Here is a 19,642-nt window from a genome sequence, read left to right on the forward strand (position 1 = left end):
TGCGATATTGCGATAGAGCGGCAATGCGATAGAGCAGCATTGCGATGTTGCGATATTGTGATAAAGCGGCAATGCAATAGAGCGGCAATGTGATAATGCGATACTGTGAATTTGCGATATAGCGAGCAAGTGATGTCGTGATTCTGCGATGTTGCGATCTGCGATACTGTGAAGCAAATCGCAAAATCGCTTCATCGCAGATCTTTCGGGCTTGTTGTTGAAAAAGGTATTTTCCATAAACCGAGACCTGGTTATGCACTTTAATGCTAATTAATGAGTTAGTTGCCAGTCATTGATGGAATATGGTTTTGTTCTTATCAAGAAGTCATTTCACGTAAGGTGGTATATTTTATACGTCTTCGGCATTTAATACTTTCCCGTCACCTTTCCTTATCATTATTCTCACTTCACTTGTAAATTGCAGGAAGCAGAGAACGATACAAAGTAGTATGCAGGATACTATGGGAAAGAAAGGCAAAGCCCCGAGCTCTGAAGAGAAAGAAATGGCGCCCTTGTATACAAACACCGCCTGTAACTGAGACGCTGGTATTTCTACTTGGGAAGGCATGTATAATCTACTTGAAGAAGAGAATCCCAGAGTAATGGAGGTTGAGGCTACTGCAGGCTCACATGGTTCTTCCGAGGCATCCATTACAAAGCTAGCTTGTTCGTTCTTACACGGGATAGAGGTCAGACCCAAAATTCTCCCATACACAGACATGGTTAAATGGATACTGGACAGCATCGATATCAGAAATAGATAGTTTAAGACTCAGGGTCAAGGAATCATTGGCTCATTCGCTTCACAAGATTTGAGGCTCATGTATCATTTACCAGAGCCACAGGCGACTTATAACAAGCAGTTCATAGAGAATTTTGCAAAAGAAAATCAAGACCTGGAAAAATGCACCAAAGACTAGTCAAGAAGGGATGAATCGCTAAAAAAGGATAAACATGGTATGTATATTACTGGTTCTCTCACCTCCCTGTATTGCTTTGCTGCTGCCATGCTCTGTAGACTTTTTGGAATGCCAAACATTAACAAATTTTCATCTGAATGGCTACCATTATTGGATGCCGCCACGAATGCTACTATCGTGGATTGGGCTAAAATATTGTCTGATAACTTAGTCACGGCCATTGTAAATTACCGATCTAAAAGAATTGTTTCTCAGAGAATTTATCCCCTTTTCTACTTATCTGTGTATGTGATGGATGCGATCTATTATGTTTCCAAGTTTCCTTTGATGGGTTGGAAATGGATGACTCAAGACCCCTAACCCATTCATATTTATCATAAAGAATTATGGGATTCTAAGTTCACTCCATATTTCTATGAGATTTGTCATGGAATCATGCTGCCCCTGTACAAAATGTTGTATGATAAAGATGCTCCAAGTTGTTCTCCTGAAGCAGATGTAGACATACTCCCTGTCGCGAGATGGTTCGGAGAAGAACTATTTACATATTTCAGGGTATTTGGAAGTGTCGCTTCCCCTCACTTCTTACCTTTGTATGTCCCTGATAAACTCATGGCACGAGAAATTGCTTATCAAACCTGCGGGGAAGGAGGTTTGACTAAAGATTTGAAGGAAAAAAAGAAGGCTATTTGGCCACAATTTCCTGTAGCCTGTGTGGCCTTTTCACTATTTGATGTAGGCCATGCATTCACAGAAGTAAACAACATAACATGTCTACAATTGTTCAAATTTCCAGGAAGACCGTTCGACCCTCATGATATTGCTAAGAATTTCACTACTGCACTCAAAATAAAGGTGTTTTCTGGAGAAAATGATCTTTTTGATGACATATTCCAACAAAAAAGCACACTTGAAGAAATTCTGCATTCGTCTCAAATGTGATTCCCTCCAGCAGAATTTCAGCAATTCAAGATATACAGGGAAAGGAAATTAGCTAGTATTCCTTTGGAAAAACTACGCTTAGAACCCGTAAGGGAACCAACTCCAAGTATTAGTCTTAATGGAAGTTCAGGCACAAATAGATCTAAATCTAAGTCTAGGAAAGAAACATCTGAACATTCCAAGAAATCAGAGAGTGACCATCGTAAAAGCGAGGGGTCAGTAAAGGATAATGCCCAATCAAAAGGGCTCCCACAGCAACAGGCTTTTACCTCCCCACAAATAGATCCACCCCCTCTCATCGTTCAGCCACCAGTCAAAACCGAGCTAGATAAAGAATTAGAGACCTTCAATGATTTGATCAATCTTGAAGGACAAAGCACAAAGACACCTGTGAGCAATGTACAGACAACAAAAGATATAGTCATAGGAACAATTAGCAATGTCTCAGATATGGAACATATTCCTATTACCCCATCCTCTGAACTTATGCTCAAAATAGAGGAGATTCCTCCTCTTGATATATTTTATGGTCCACAACACAAGGCAGTAGTGAGAAGACAAAGGAAGAAAAGGAAATTGGAAAACGTGCTCTCTCATGATGCAGAGCAATTAGACGTCCTATGGAAAGATCCTACTACCGATCCCACTGAGAATCTCACCAAATTATCTCAGATCGCAGGAGCATATGCCTCAGCGACTATTGATAAAGCATCTAAGTTACAAAAACTGCTAAAAGAAAAGGAAGACCAGATACAAGTTTTGCAACAACAGTTGCAACAAGCCAACGCCAACAACGAAGCATAGAAACAGCTTGAAAGGCTACAACAGGACTTCCAACGAATGCAGATAGGCTACCAGAACAGTTTGGCTGAGAGAGAAAAACAATTACAGGATATGAAGGAGATGCACAAGGATGACCCTAAACTTACAGAATTCATCACAGAATCTATTTCCTTGAAAAAACAACTACTACAGTAACAGGAAGCATTAAGCCAAAGAATATCACATTGGAACTCGTATTACGAAATAAGTGATAAAATCACTAATCAAGTCGTGGATTTACAACATGATTATGATTTAACTGATAAATGAGTTACTAAATACTTCTCTTGGCAAGAAACAGAGGAGGGAAAAACAACAGGCGCACCAATTATCAACGACAATCACAAAGAAATTATCTTTAACAAATGGGATGCGCAAATTAGAAAAGCAGAACAAGCAGCAGAAGAAGCAGCCACAACAGTAAGCAGTGTTATTGACTGCATAAATGAAAATTTGCACAGGGCAAATCTAATATTAGAAACCACTCTAGGGTATCTACCGAAAGTACAGCAATTACAAACAGACTGGAGACAGGAGGCTCAAGAAAAGGCAGAATCAATCCAAAGGTTAACCAAATTGAATTGGGATTATTACTAGGCATACTTGGTAAAACCACATAGCCAGTGCATGACTCTCAAGTGTATCATCAATTCTGCCGAGAATATGGCGCCAGCTCTTGTCGATTATGTTTTCTTAACACAACTGAAATCGGAAGTCAGCCAGCCTACTCTTCTCAAACAGATGCTGAACGCGTGCGATTTCAAGGAGCACATGTAGAAATAGTTAGTTAGTAATTTCAATTTTAGATTCAGTTTTAGTTTTAATTTTGTTTTATTTTTTGCCTGAAATGAGGATGATCATTTAAACTGTATCCTACATTTTTGTAATAAGTTATTTTTAGATTTAGTTAGTAGTATTTAAACCCTTCTCATGCATTTAGATAAGGGTCATGAAATTTATCAAAAACTTATCCCCAGAACATGCACTTTTGTACCCTCTGAGGAGGTTTTGATGAATGAATGGAACAAGATTTATTGATATCTGTATTTAATATCTGCTACTGATGTTGCACTTCTGTACTCTTAGTGGATGTTGGATTAAGAGGAGATAAATCATTATCGCTTGAAGCTCATGAGTAGAACTAGTTATAAATGGTACTTCTATCTCTTAACTATTTTTGCCTTTGTGTTAAAAGTGATATTCATGTTCAGCTGTTTATATATTGATGCGTGAATGTCTGAGTTATCATTTGGCACTTTTGTACAGTGATAGCTATTTATTTATGCTTAGTGTATGAGTAGCTTATTATGCAATATGTTTTTCACAACTGTTTTGTCTAACTTTTTATACGAAGTGGTTCATATTTATTGAATTCTTTTCTCATAACAGTTGAATGATCTTTATTACCAATTGTTATCTGAAATCATTTTAGATCGCATAACAGAAGGATTACACCCTGGGTTAGTGTAGACTTAGATATTTCTGCTTATTAGGATACAACCTGCATATTATTAGATTAGAGTTAGAATTAGAGCATCTCACTTAGGAACTTTTAGAAGGGAAATATCAATTCGTCACACACGCACATAAATTGGGAAACTGGTCCCATATCCTAGTCGTACCCACTATACCAAACGGAAAAGGAGCTGCTAACCAAGGTCTGGACCGGGTTGGTATCCCCCTTGTTGTAGACCCGATTTTCGGGGCTTCAACACATTCTTACCTCTAGCTTCTAAATGTGTGGCTTGAACTGATACATCATCTAAGCTAGTGGGATTAAACATGAGAATAGTATGCTTTAAATAGCTATGAAGACCACCTATATACTTCAATAAAGTCTTAGGTGAATCTAAGGATATACCTAGAGTTAAAGCTCTCTTTCTGAATTCCTGAGTATAACTATGTACACTTTGACCCTTCAACTGGTGAAGAGTTTGCCAACTCATCATTACGTGCTGCATGTAAGCTAAAGGATAGAATTTATTTTTGATAGCAGAAACAAATTTGTTCCAGGTAGAAATGATTTTACCATGTTTTTGCAGATCAGCTTGTGTCTTGCCTTCCCACCATACTAGTGCAGTTCCTCCAAGTCAAAGGCTAGCCAGCTAAATCTTCTTCCTTTCTGAATCAACATTTTGTACCCTGTAATATACATCAATTTGTCTTATTCAATTATCTATCTTTTCTGCATTGAATTCTCCATAATAAATTGGCAAATCAAACTTCACATCTAATTTGATTAAAGAATTTTTCTTCTTCTTCTTAGAAGAGCTAGTGTTATGAGAAGAAGATGATGAGGATGATGAAGGTGATGATGGAGGAGATGGTGGAGGAGGCATTTTCCCTTTCCCTTTGCCTTCTGGAGGGGCAACTAGAAAAGGTTCCTCTCCTCCTTTGTCTGGTTTAGGTGTTGAAGTGCTTTCACCTCGACCCTTATTAAACTCCAAATACATCTCTTCCACCATAGCTCGAATTGTCATAAAACTTTCTATAAACTAAGATTCTGATGCCAATGGAGCTTCTTCTGCCATTCTCCTATGAGAAAAGACTCTTCCAATCTCTGGATTAGCCTCAACAAGTTCTCCTTCTCCTAGTCTGAGCTTTAATCTAGTTAGCATTCAAAATCCAACACAAGCTTGTCTAACCTTAATAAAACCAAAACCAAATTCTCTGATACCACTTGATCCAAAATGGATACTAAATCAAGAAGGAAAGGTATTACAGACTCATGTGCAGGAATGCCTATATTATTTAGTGCAATGGATTGAAAAGATTGCGAATAATACAGACATTTAACAATTGGAAAACATAACAATTCAACACATCAACACAACAAATAATAAAGGAGTTCACTAGACTTCCTGGCTACGTCTCCTGGTCTAGCTTTCAGTGTCGACCTCTATATTATGTCTTCAAGAATAGAGTTTATAGGTGTGAGCTCAATCAGAGCCATAACACAACAAATAGTGATATTACACAGGGATTTCACTCGAAAACCTCGAGTCTAAAGAGTGCACAGACTCTCCCTCTTAGTGCATTTGATCAACTGTTCGTAGCTGTGCATTTTCTTTGACTCAATATCTCCACTTTGTCTCTGAACTCCCACTCTTCTATGCTACCACTGAATGGCTTTTAAGCCTATCGGCACTGTTGGTTCAATCCCCTTCTTGGGCTCTCTAGCTCCCGGTGTTGTCCCTTCATCTCCCTGCTGAGTGTTTAAACAATCATTACAAAAACGCTTAAGGCATTAAGGCCACCTGTTTACAAACGGAAGGACCAGGCGCGGGTGAAAATCCCTAAGAACACACTTTTCCATTTACACAGGGAATAAATGGAAATACACTGAAACAGTGGAAAATCTGACCGAAATGGCAAAGCCAGTCTTCAAACGATATAAAGTTTGCCCTATAATCCTCTTGGTTCTATGTTTTATCGCTGTCGCAAGTCACAACGCTCAATGGCCAAGGTCCCAGAAATACCAAGAAATACATAGAAAACATAGAAATCCCGACAAAAACTTTACATCGGAACTCAAATTTTATAAAACCACATCTACAAACCCTTTCGAGTCCGCCTTGATCATAATATCAAGTTGCATTGGCATAACCCCTTTGTATTGCCGTGATCACATTCCTCCGCCGATCACCAATCGCCGATATCGGCACCATCAACCCATCACATATCGCATGATCTTCGGGCCTACAGGTTAAGTCCTCCCCTTTGGAATCTGCGATGCGATATCTGTAATCTCCACTGTTGATCTGTGTGCTCGATCAACAATCCACGTTAAGTCACCGATCACAGTCATATTTCCCTTAGGGCCGCCTCCGATATACTCCACTGGCCTCTCCCGATGCAATATCCCTATTTAATCTGGGTCGTTGATCTATCCGATCCGACAACTCCTATGCAACGAGACTTTACTCTCCGCTTCACTCTCTTTTTCTGCCATTCCTTAGTGTTTTCCTCTGCGATCTCTATTTTCCAATAGTTTAATATATATGAAGACTTACATTTTTAGAGGGTTTAAGATCCATTTTGGATCACCTTACCAGACAAAGTAACCAGAGGAGCACACCGCATAAGGAGGAACGCGCGGCGATGACTGTTGCAAGGGTAATTGAGGAGTGCATGCAGACCAGGATGGAAGGTGGATTGAAGTCTCGCACAAGTGGTGCACGCCCTGACTAACCATCGGAAGCACAGTCTCAGTGCTCCAAGTAGTTGAAAGAAAGCGTGGGACTCTAAAAGATTCTGTATGGGAGCTGCAAAATAAGGATGTTGGTGCAGGATTACTATGTCACAGGGATCGTGCCCACACATAGGGGGCTGCGCTGCCGCGTGGGTAGGCTGAGAGGTGACCGTTAGGGTCACTATTCATGACAAGATGTCCAATTTAAGACAAAGAGGAGCGGGTGGTGGGAAATTAAGACACAAATTAAGAGCTAGATTTGGGACGATCTACTGCCAAGAAGGCATTAATGACTTAGAAGTGGGGGGAATGGTCGAATTCAAATTCAAAAGATGCTATCATACCCCCAGGGCTAGCCACAAGACAACACTTGGTTGTTTGAGACTTGAGCGATTATAAAGCATTGAGTGCTAAGCACTCTTGCCACCTTTGAGTACGCGATAGAACATATCCCGTGTGAACACGATGACTGCTACCAGACCAGGAGTGCGATTCACCAAAGATACCGCTGGTGAGGCCGTGGAGCCCCATATGGTCCATGAAGAGACCAGAGATGCGGCGCTTGCGCCAGAAGTTCCAAAATCACCATGGATGCCACGGCTGAAGAAAGATAAGTAGACGATGGGACTAGTCCGCGTATCCCCAAGAAACCCACGGTTCGGCAAATTGTCAATGAAAGAAAAAGGCAAAGCTGTCACCGTCGAATCCGATGAAGAGGAGGAAGACTTACAGGTGATAATTGACCAAATAGAGGTGTAGGACGATGAGGAGGAGGATGTCCCACCAATGCCTTCCGCAACAAAGTTACCCACGTATGTCCCTCCGTGGAAGGGGAAAGTTAAGGTGGCCAAAGACCTGGAGGCCACAAAGAGTGTGCTCCAGACCCCACTCCTCCCTGACGGCATTACTTTTGAAGGTCCGCCCCTTGGATGGGTGCCTACCATGAAATTTGAAGATTGGGACCTCGTAGACAGCGAGAAGTTCCCGCACATGGTGATGGAAAGCTTGATGAAACAAAAGGTGGAGGGGCCAATGATCACATTGGAGCCGCAAAAATGGTTGCACGGTGTGGAGAAAATCGGGTTACTTCATCTACGATGGATACCCCACTTTCACCACGCGCCCATCACTGTTTTCGTCATCAGGCATCTACTGTGCCTGGTGCATGATGGGTATCTATGGCTGGAGGAACCTATTCCATCATGGTGGAACTCATTCACAAGATTTCTCGGCTTCCCTATAAGGGAAGGGACCTCGGGGAAATAGCTGGTAAAAGCAACGATTTGGCTCTCGCAGAAGCCATGAAAACCAAATATAAGCTGGAAAAGAAGAAGCGCGGCTATGCAATTGCGAGCATCAAGGATAAGGGCATGCGCGTCACCACCCAGCTCCTGGCTAGCAAAGTAATGCGGAAGTTTCGTGCAGATGAAGTACCAATGCTTGTGGTTGCGCTGGCCGAATAGTACACAGAGGGCGTCCAGATCAACTGGGCTGCGTTCCTCTATGAGGAATTTTTGATAAACTGCAAGGAGGCCCAAGAGCAAGGTAAGACCTTCCACTACACGTGGTTTCTCTTATCCATCTTGTTGGTAGCAGGCGAACTACCGATAGAGAGCCAGTTCCTACCTATCGACCAGGACCTTCCTGAGGCCGTGAAGTACGCTTCACTCTGGGCCATGAAGGATGCAAAGTGGATTCACGCGAGCAAGGTTTTTTGGGTGCTGATGGAGGTGAGCATCCGAATGTGGATCAATAGAAGACCACGGTTGTCTCCCAGAGTGTACGCCACTCTACAGAGCTTCACAGAGTTCAAAGCAGACATGCACAACATTCATGTCCGGGCGCGAAAGGATCCAAAGGGATGGACAAAGATTCTATTTATTGCTACTGATGATGCCAAATTCACAGCCATGGAAACATGGCCTCTGAAGTGGCGCGCCCCGGACTTGGCAGGAATGGAGAAGGCCACAACCCAGCAACGGAAGAAGGATGCCAAGCTACGCATCGCGCAGCTGGCCAAAAAGAGGTGGCAGGAACAAGCCGCAATAGAAGCAACTGCGTAGCAGAAGATGGCCGATCTAGCAGCAGCAGTGCAAACGGTAGAAAAAACGATAATAAAGGCCGAGGGGAACCATGGAATGTCCATAGGGCAGGGGGTTGAGGACATCAACCTAGACGAGGGGCGCGTGTATCCGGAAACCACCTCGCAGTAGTTGAAACGGTCGCACGTCCCTGAGAAATAGGTTCCCAGAAAGAAGACTTAGGCATCCAAGACGTCCATTGACCCAATCACGTGTACAGAAGGTGATATTTTTAATATTGGCGAAATGGTTCGTGATGTCACTAAGGACGTGCTCCAAGAGGTAATGATGGAGCAGAACACTATGTTGGTGGCACTTAGAGCGCAGCTACAAGGCTTACAGGTACAGGCCCCCCAAACAGGTACAATGGCTTCGTACGTCGCAGCAGGAACCGCAAAGGCTGAACAGAGGTTGCGCGCCTATATGGACAACTCTTTTGTGTTGCCCGAAGGTGCGCTAGCAACAACAAGCGAAGTTGACCGAGCTACAATGAGCAGCATGAAAGGCGTAGGCTTAAACATGGTAGCCCTGCTGTGTGAAACCCTGTACCAATTGTAGGATGGGGTCATCGCAGAGCTCCGCGCCAGGGAAGGCCGCGCGATCCAGGTCTTGAATGAGCAGAAAGTCAACATGGATCAGCTTAGCCTCCAGCGTGATGAGTTGGTTGTGCAGGCTCACAGACTGGAGCAGGCAGTAGAGGATGCGTGTAGGTGCATCCCAGAGTTGGCTATGCCAGTAGAGCTACCAATAGTAGAGCGGGTCCACCGATTGGCGGTCGGAGTCCATGAGGCCAAGGAGGAAATGGTGAAGGTTCAGTTGGAGTTGAACCTGCAGATCGCCATGCTATAGTTGAAGGTGCAACCTTCTATGCCCCCAGAGGTCAAAGAGTAGCGCGCCTGCGCTATCCAAATGGGGTTGGAGCAAATTGGCCAAGTGGTACAAGACTGCACTGGGATGTTGGATCAAGCACTAACCATGCTTACATACCTATAGGAAGATCCAAACCTACAATGCCTAGAGACAGAGGCGCGCGAGTTGCAACAAGAGTACGAAAGTGTCTCGGGGATCGTGCAGATGGTCACCCTTACTCAACGACTCGCCAAACTATAGCAGGCAATTGTTTTGTAATTTCTGTAGTTCGGTAGGTCATGATGAATGCACCTGCAGAAGCTACGAACCAATGATGGATTGGACTCTTTCTTATAGGGTGCAGACCAAAACATGAGCCCTTGACCCAAATGCAGGAATGGCGTGCATTGGATTTCAGGGGTGCGGACGAGGTCGAGGTGGAATGGGACCAGGAAGGGGTTGTGGACAACTAATTTTTTACAATTGCGGAGGACCAGCACACTATCCCCGCTATTGTACAAACATGACAAGGACATCATGTTTTTACTGTACTTAGTTTGATCATGAGGCAGAAGACTACCCTACATTGATAGCGAGACTATGCAAAAAATGGGTACTTCAGCCCCCTCCGACTCAGAATTTGCAGATGATGAGGTCTGAGTCGCACGAAGAAGACTTGAATGTAAACATGATGCTCAGAAGTGGTATGACCACTGGCGATGATAAAGGGAAGTAGTCAGAAGAAAGTGCATGGGTTCGCAAGGCTCCTACAAAGGAACCTGAATTTGATTTCGAACGCGCAAAGAAGACATTCATGGAAGCTAAGAAGAGCTTCACGGATGCCTCCACTTCAGATAGTAAGGATCAACTAGAACCAGGGATGGATCCTTATGTTAACATCATATACAACACATTTCCATTAATAGATTATGCATTACAACAAATTAAGTAGTTCAGATGTAGAACACAGGTTAAAGCAACATGCATTACAAGTGTTAAAGATCAGTCTTACAACAAATACAATACATGTGTGAAAACGTGTTGGCTTGTTAGCAGGCTTCTAAATTAAGCGAAAGTTCCAAGACACATCATTACACCATACATCACCAACCCTGAGTGCAGGGTGTTGCAGCCACTAATTACTCCTCAAAGAAAATATTCCAGACTCTCTTGGCTATGTGGGAGGAGCTGAGGTGAAAATTCCTTTGCATGTACAAATGAGGGGTATTTATAGCCAAGGGTGAAACTGACCCTTATGGCTGTTCGACTACCCCCATGACCATTTGACTTCCATGACTCTTCTAATTACATGACTCTTTGTTCAACAAGTGGGTCCCTTGGACTTCCACGTTACATCACATTGATTGAAAACAAACCCATAGTGGAGATGTGGGCAACATGACTCATTACGTGACTCGACATGACTTGACATGACAATGTTGGAACATTCGTGCTCCTGGTGGAGTGCATGTCGAGCTATAGTGATGTTGGGTGATGGATGTCTTCATGGTGTATCATAGCTTCACCTTCGCATGGTGAAGTGCGCGGAGTCTTCAATGGTCCTTGGTTTGCTTAATGAAGCTTTAGTATGTTGTTCCTTGCTTGCATGTTGGAAGGCTTGACAAGCTCATCTATTCGCGAAGGTGCATGTTCCTCGCATTCGCCCGTTTCGCATGCATCATTCATTCTTTCATTGGTGAACCTGTCCTTCTGCATGTGCTCCATTCGTTCATCTCATTTGTCTTCTTTCCATGTTTTTTGGTGTACCTATACCTGAAATCACTCATGACGAGATGACATAAAATCCAAAACCTCCTAGTCTACCATGACACATGATCATTTCAGATGCAGGTGACCGCGAGAGGTAGCAAGGTTGTGGTGCAAGATGATGGCTCTGGGAACTGCTTATGAAAACTGCGCAAGAGTCATTGAGTGATGGAGACAGGCAATCTGAGTCAATAGTGACTCCCTGCGAGGTCTGGCTCGGCTGGGAGGCAAAATTGCACAAATTTTGGGAGGAACAGTCCAGGCTGCTGAAAGGCAAGGTAGGCATGCTCTGTGCATTTTTCAGAACGAACAAGCAGTGGGACTAGATAGCTAGATTTGTGCAATTTTCCAAAGGAACGAGCCGTGCTACATGAAGGGTCAGTAGGTAGGGATTGCGCATTTTTTCTGGGGAACTACCTAGGAGATTGGAAGCCAAAACTGCACAATTCCCAGAGGGAACTTCCAGTTGGCTGCTAGGGTCACTGCCAAAACTACGCAATTCCTAGAGGGAACTACCAGTTGGCTGTTGGGTCATTGGCAGCCAAAACTGCGCAATTCCCAGAGGGAAATACAAGTTGGCTACTAGAGTCATTGGCAGCAGAAACTGTGCAATTCTTGGAGGGAATTGGCAGTCTGCTGCTTGAGGGTACTGGTAAGGAAAACTACACTGAGGCTGGGAGGTTGGCCTACTAATCATCTCTGCATAATTTCTGAGATAAGCTGACTGATGGGAAACAGAAGGCCTTCTCATGAACACTGCACAATTTTTTAGATGAACAGTTGGTCAACTGTCGGGATGACTGGCTGGGAAAACTGTGTAATTTTCTAAGGGAGACAGGGACGGGCACTTAGTGTCTGTCCAGATTGTCTGCGCAATTTCCTCATTCAGTTGAGCAGGTGAGGTCAGTGGCCTCTGCGCAATTTTTGAGGGGAGTCAGTCCCGAGGTGACTACTGGGTCCGACTGTCCGGGTGGCCAACATGAGAGCTCATTGAATTGCTTGCAGGCAACGCAGCTTGAAAAGAGTAGCTTGGCGCTTTTGCATTGTTCTGGTTGACAATCGATCGAGTCAATGACAAGGTGATGGTTCGGCTATCAGAGGGGATTTAGGTCATCAGAACCTTCAGCAAAAATGGCTAAGTGTGTGAACAATCGAAAGATGCATAGGTGATTATACGAACACACACTCGCATGACTTGACGACGAAACGAACAAACCATCCAGACACACATGTTCAACAAGACTGACTGGCGGTGTAAGTGACAATCACGACACTCATGATTGATCATTCATTGGTCGAGACGACGCTTGCGCGATAGTGAATGTGACTTTGTGTGTGAGTGTGATAGATGCTTCAATTATGAACACAACAAGCACATATGAAGCGAAGACTTTGAGCATATTTAGAACATGGTCGCAAGCATGACTTAGAAATTAGCATGCAAAGACTTGAATGCAATGAACAAGGAAGGCGGATGTAAAGACTCACACGAGCTCACAAAGTGAACCTAAGTGTGTGCAGTCATCAAGTAAAACTCTTCAAGCGAGGCTCTGAAATTGGTACAGGCCAAAATTTTGGAGGGTGGTTGTACAGGTAGAAATTTTAGACAATGTATAAGAAGTAAAAGTTGTAGATAGGACTTCTCTTGAACATTTCGGCGACAATAATCCGAAGTTTGGAAACATTTGACTCATCATAGGATTAGAGGTCATGATGACGAAGCAATATAATCAGTTGAGAGGCAAAATGGATTTCCCAAAACTAGGAAGGCAAGTGATGAAGTGAGGATATCCCAAACCTGACACGAGCAACAGATAAGTGTCATGTTCAAGAGTGACATGTTTCCTTTACACAAAATACAATAGATGTTTGCTTTCATTTTCCCCCCACTATTTCTAATGAGTACCCCATTATTTTTTATCGCAATATTGAAGGGGATAACATATGCTTTCCATATAAGTTCATCCTTCAGATGAATCCATCCTAGTAATTTTAAGAGTCCTAGGAAGGAGCAACTCGATCTTGTCATGGTGACAAGACCTGCATCATTTAAGTTTTACGATTCCAACAAAGGTAAAACTCGACATCTTTTTCACGTTCAAAGAGGTTGAAAAAGAGGCAAAAAAGAAAACTCCAAAGGTTCCTTTTCATAAATCGTCTCTTGAATCCAAAAAGGTAGAAAATGATATCCAAGAGAACTTCTTAGCCATGTTGGACTAAGCTATTCCTTTTTCGTACAATAGTCTATCTCAGTCCAGAAAAGGGTTAAACTTATACTGAGTAGGCATCATTTCATTTACTTTAACGAGTTTGAAACGACAAGTACTTGACGAGCTTTTCATGTTTCGAGAATCAGAAAAGAGTTTAAAGATGACTCCAGGGGGTCTCTTTTTCGTTTATTTTTTACAAGTCCAAAAAAGTGATAAAATAAAACTCGTTGAATCAGTCATAATTAATCACCATCACCATGTTCCATGCCCCATCGCTGCACAAGTGAAACACAAATTACCAATTTCGAGGGAAAATATTAAAATATAAGTGAAATATGCCCTAATTTGGTAAAAATGTCATTTAAAATTTTATAAAAGCTCAAAAAAGTAAATCATTTTCACCATTTCACCATTTTGCAAATTAGAGAGCATTTTTACCCTATCTTACCTCGATCTTCAAGCGAAGAGTACAATCAATCCTGGGCACCATTCATCGATCCGTTCGCTGCAAGTAAGATATATGTCCCTTCCCTTCAATTGGGTTGTATTTTTATGCATTTTCATCCGTAAATCATTAAACATGAAGGATTTTCCCAAAAAATTGTAACTCTGCGCCAGCGCATGTGTCTATATATTTTTCCACACTTCCAACGCGATGCCACAATTGACCGCAATGTGAACAACGTGGGCCTGATGGGTAAAACCCATGCTAGTCACCCTCAACATGAATTTTTTCTAGGCCCTTGCCATTTTGTTGTGAAGATAAATCCCCTCTTCGGTCAGAGGCGATCTCTCTAGCCCAATGAGTGGGTCTAGCAAAAAACTGAACAAACTAATGCAAACTTTCCTAGATTATGTTTAAAAATGCAGAGAGAGAGAGAGAAACCTACCTCGCTTTGATGCTAATTTCTCAATCCTTTGGTGATGGCTTTGATTCCTTAGCTTCCAAGCTCGCTCCTTGGTTGTTCCTTACGTCTAAGTACCTTCAAGAGAGATCAAAGGACAATACAAGATACAAGAGCATACATAGTGTATATCAAACATAAACTACATGATAAATCAAGTAGTATCAAGCTAAATGCACAAATATTTAGACAATTATGGAAAGTGAACATCAGATGTATATGTTAATGAATCAAAAAGGGATGCATACAACCATTCCCTTGATGTTAGAGACCTCCTTTTGGTGTAATTCCAAGTCCAAGCCAAGACTCTTCAAGCACCCCTTCTCCAAGTTAGATGGGCAACATTTAGACATAATCTCAGCATGGGAATGCAAGAAACAAATGCCCAACCATTTGGGGATGGAAGGGATTTTATTTATAGGAAGGGAGAGGGAGTTAGGGATCCAAAAATGAGGGAGGAAGGTCAAAATATCAAGGGCAAGGCCCTTAAAGGTAGGATCAAGAGATCCAAATGGGAGAGCTTAACCATATCTCTACCCAAAAACATCCAACTCGTTGTTTCTCGAAGTTTCCAGCATACGAGGATTCTCCTCCATTTTGAGAAAACCTGCTAGAAGAGGTTCAACGTGGGTTTTCATATCAAAACCCGCGCTGGTAGTGCTAAGTCAAAGAACTACAGCCTACCATCAGCACGGGCAAGCAATGGAGCAAAGAGCATTGGTCCTGACATTTAGGGTTTCAATCAACCTTCTCGAGAATTGACTCAGGGAGGTTTTTCTTCCATTCTTCAAGGATGTTTCAGTATGTGTTTCATGATGAGTACACTTCAAAATTGTCAAGATTTTGGCAATTCGAGATATGGAACAGGAAGTTAATAGGAGGTGTGACAAAATACTATGTAACAAGGTGCATAAAGAACCAAGAAAGGGGTTTTTGACATTTTTGGATCCATTGGAAACATAAGTTCTGATGTTTGATCTGTGTAAAGAATGTAAACACACTTCTGAGCATTTTTAATGAAAGAGGCCCTGCATTGGAAGCTGAACCAGGAGATGTAGCCCAAGAGAGGGGTGAACTCCTTTATCATGCTTTGTGTTATGTGTTTTAGATATGCTTATTTGTCTCTTTTTGGTTGCAAAATTTGGTTAAAATATACTTGTGTGTGTGTTTAGTAAATTGATCCTCTACCCAAAACACATATAAATTTAACTTGCAAATTGTTTAAAATGTTCAAGTTTACACATTCAGATCAAACTATTACATATAACCATTAAAGGCTATCGATGTTTGGTGCAGTATTCTCACCCCTCCTTTTTTCCCCTGCATTGATTTGATGAGGTTGAAGTCTTCAAAAATCCATAAGGAATCCTCTGCTATTTCTTTGACATGAACAAGTTGCTGCAAAAAGTTGATTTTGTCCCCCATAGCAGAGGGACAGTATACTACTATTAGAAATACAGACTCCTTAGTACCTACATAACATAATTTTCTTATAAGAGTTCTAGAGGTGGCCATCCAGTCTCAAAATTATATCTCACTAGTGTTCCACCAAATAGCTAGACACTCAACATTTCCTTTTTCTTCCAATGTCATAGTTTTGCATCCTTTCCAACAATGGGATGCAATTTGTGCCAATCTATCCTCCATGATTTTGATTTCCTACAAAATTACAATCGCCAGATTCTCATTTCTTATCCTATCTCTAAGATATCGTTGCTTCCCTTTACTACTAAGCCCTAAGATATTCCATGAGAGCATTTTCATGGAGAGAAAGTAGAAGATTTAACGGTTGCATATGGAAAGGTTATTAGCTGGCCAGTGTTATCTAAAGTTTGTTCAGCAAACTATTTTGTCTCTTTCCAGTTCATTTTGCATTTCTTTTTAGTCTCCTTGGTTAGGTCTAAAAGGAGTATTTTGTTACCTTCTCCTGGTAAGCTTGAAAAAATTTATGTTCTTAAGTATTTTCTGAGGAATTGTCTACTTTTGGTTTTCCAAGAGATGTAAGCATTCCCATACTATTCTTGATGCTCTTTCCTTAACTACGTAAGGTCTTGATCCACCTAATCATTAATCAAACCAACCAATATTTGTTCTTTGCCGGAAATATCCTTGGATTCTTGAGTAAGTAGCTGAGTGAATTCATCGAACCGCAGTAGGCCAAAGAAGGGGTCTTCTTCCTCCAATTTATGTTTTTGAGCCTATTTGTTTGAGTCGACTTCTTCTGCATTAACTTCCATCATGATTTCTTATATCTTGTTGAAGTCTTCTTCCACGACTTCAAGAGAAAATACAGAGTTCTTGTCTTCCACCGACATAGCATTTGGAGGATTTTGGTTCTTCTAATTGCGCCTCCTTGTAGAGCCTTGTAGAGACCCTAGTGAAACTGTCGTTCCCCAGAAGGCTTCCAACTTCTTGTTCCTTTCTTCATAGTGGAAACTCCCGAATAAGTTGACCATGTTGATGACAAAGATGACATCAAAATGGAACATGTTCATAGTGAAGTGATTGATTCCAAATTTTACCCTGGTAATCCAACTCGATGGATTCTGGTAAAGGTTGGGATATGTTCATCTAGATGCATAAAGGCACATATGACATGTTTTTTCCACGTCAGGTCACCTCTGAGACTTTGACAAACCTCCCAAGCACCTATCCAATGCCCTCAAGTATCTATGGAATCCAGAAATCAATAGGGAGGGAATATAACCTTACCCAGAAAAGGGTATCAAAAAATTCCTCCTTATCTGGGTTGAAACAAGCTTCCTAGTGACACATATATAACCTTGCATTATTGTAGAAATATCGTCCACCTTCAAAAATATGTTCTTTATCCTCTAAATTGGAGAAGATAATAGTGAAAAACCCTTTGGACATAACCTCAAGTCAACTTCATGTCTGGGTTTCCAATTATGTTGAATCCACCATTCAAGATCCCTTTCAATTGGTCAGATTCCAATGAATTTGCATATAAAAGCATGATCTCTCATATGCATTCCATGATCTTCCAAACATTTTGAGGGTATGATGAACCTAGGGTTTGTAGTGGCCTTTGGTATACAATGTCCTTGCACGCCCTGTTTCCATTTGTCACCCAAAATTGGTGCCTATGAAGAGCTAGAATTCCCTCCCTTAGGGCCATGGATATCAGTTGTGTGGATGCCTTTACTTGTCAAGGCATTTCGGAAGGAAGGGACTCTTCCCCCTCCCCTTAGGGACATCGTAGTATAATTCCTTCTGCAAGAGTAAGGTGAATAAACTTGACAGATTGTTCCAAGAAGGAAGGTTTGTAACCCTAATTCTCATGACAAGCTAAAATCAAAAATCCAATATCAAACTCGACTGCTTCACCTCCCGTGTCTAACCAGAAGTCTCCTAATGACTTTAACACGCCCCACTAAGATGTTAATAGTAATAATATAGAGTTAATCACATTGGAATTTCCCTTTTCCACTATTAGTCTTGTTATAATTTTCAAGTACAACTCCTTCAATAATGTTTAATTTGTTTTCTTGAAAAAGAGATATATCAATGTATATATTATGATTATCCATTTATTTTCAATTTAAAATAAATGTAATAATTGTGTTTTAATAATATGTAATAATTTACAATTATAAAAGTTATAAATAATATTAAAAATAATGATAATATACTAATTTAAAAGATTATTTTAAAAATATTAAATATTATGAAATTTATATTTGAAAATGTAATGAAATAAAGATTATACTAAAAACTTTGTAAATATTTTATTTTATTTTATTTTATTTTCATCATTTAATTGTCAAATCAATAGTGGGAATAACTATTATTAACTACTATCTATAAATGAATGCTAACTCATCATTAAATCTTAGATCATTCCCTGTTTTTTATATTTCCTTATTTTAAAAAAAAACAACCTCTTAACCAAATATAAACACTCTTTAAATTATATTCCAAAATCAACTTATTTATCGTTTTAAAATAACAAACATAAAAAATAAATAAATATTATTAACCTTATTATAAAATAAAATAAAATAAACTATTTTCCAAGAAAATAAAACAATTAATTAAATTAAAACCCTTAATTACATATCTCAAATCATGAATTTGGTAGGTGAACTTGATACGATACTCTTTGAATCAAAACTCACAAAACAAAACAATGCCATGTTCCAAATCATAAATATGGTATATCCAATTACATATGGTCTCCTTTTGCTTTACATCAAAATGTGATATGGTTTCCTTTGCTCATCAAAAGTTAGTTACAACATTGACTATCCAAACCATTTTTAAAGCAAAACTACCGAGACTCATAGAGTGTTATCAATGCCAATTTAAGATCATTAAATACCAACAAGCCATCTTTAAAGCAGAACTATCCAAACCTATATAGTGTTATTAGATTTATCCAAACTTATATAGTGTTATTAATGCAAATATATGATCATTCATACTAAAAAAAGATTTTACTTAATAATTATTAATATTAAGATTATTAATACTAATTTAAAAATGAGAAAAAATTCCCAACATTGTATTTTTTTTAATAGTGGGAAATTTTATCATAATTCAGTTGCAAGTTAGCAATGAGGACAACTATCTCTAGCTGCTATCCAATGTAGGCTCACTCATCACCATTATTCAAGGAAAATCACACCACCTCGATTGACCTTGATGGTCCATAAAGAGACACACTTTCACTCATCACAAATGCTTTTGAGTCATGGGTTATTAACTTTTCCTTAGTCTCAAGAAAACGAACTCAAAAAGAACTCTTAGCTAAGTAAAAATAGTTTTAAGACTTACTCCAAAATCCAAAATCCAAAATCTTCATACTTATACCTAAAATTATAATTTTAAATTAAACTTTCCATTAAATTTAATAGTTTAAATTATATTATAATTTTAAATTAAACTTTCCATTAAATTAATAGTTGAAATAATTTCAATAATATAAATAGTT

Source organism: Pinus tabuliformis, chromosome 1_2 (genome assembly GCF_031772625.1).
Source record: "Pinus tabuliformis cultivar Carrire ecotype Pingquan chromosome 1_2, CPIR1, whole genome shotgun sequence".
NCBI lineage: Eukaryota > Viridiplantae > Streptophyta > Pinopsida > Pinales > Pinaceae > Pinus > Pinus tabuliformis.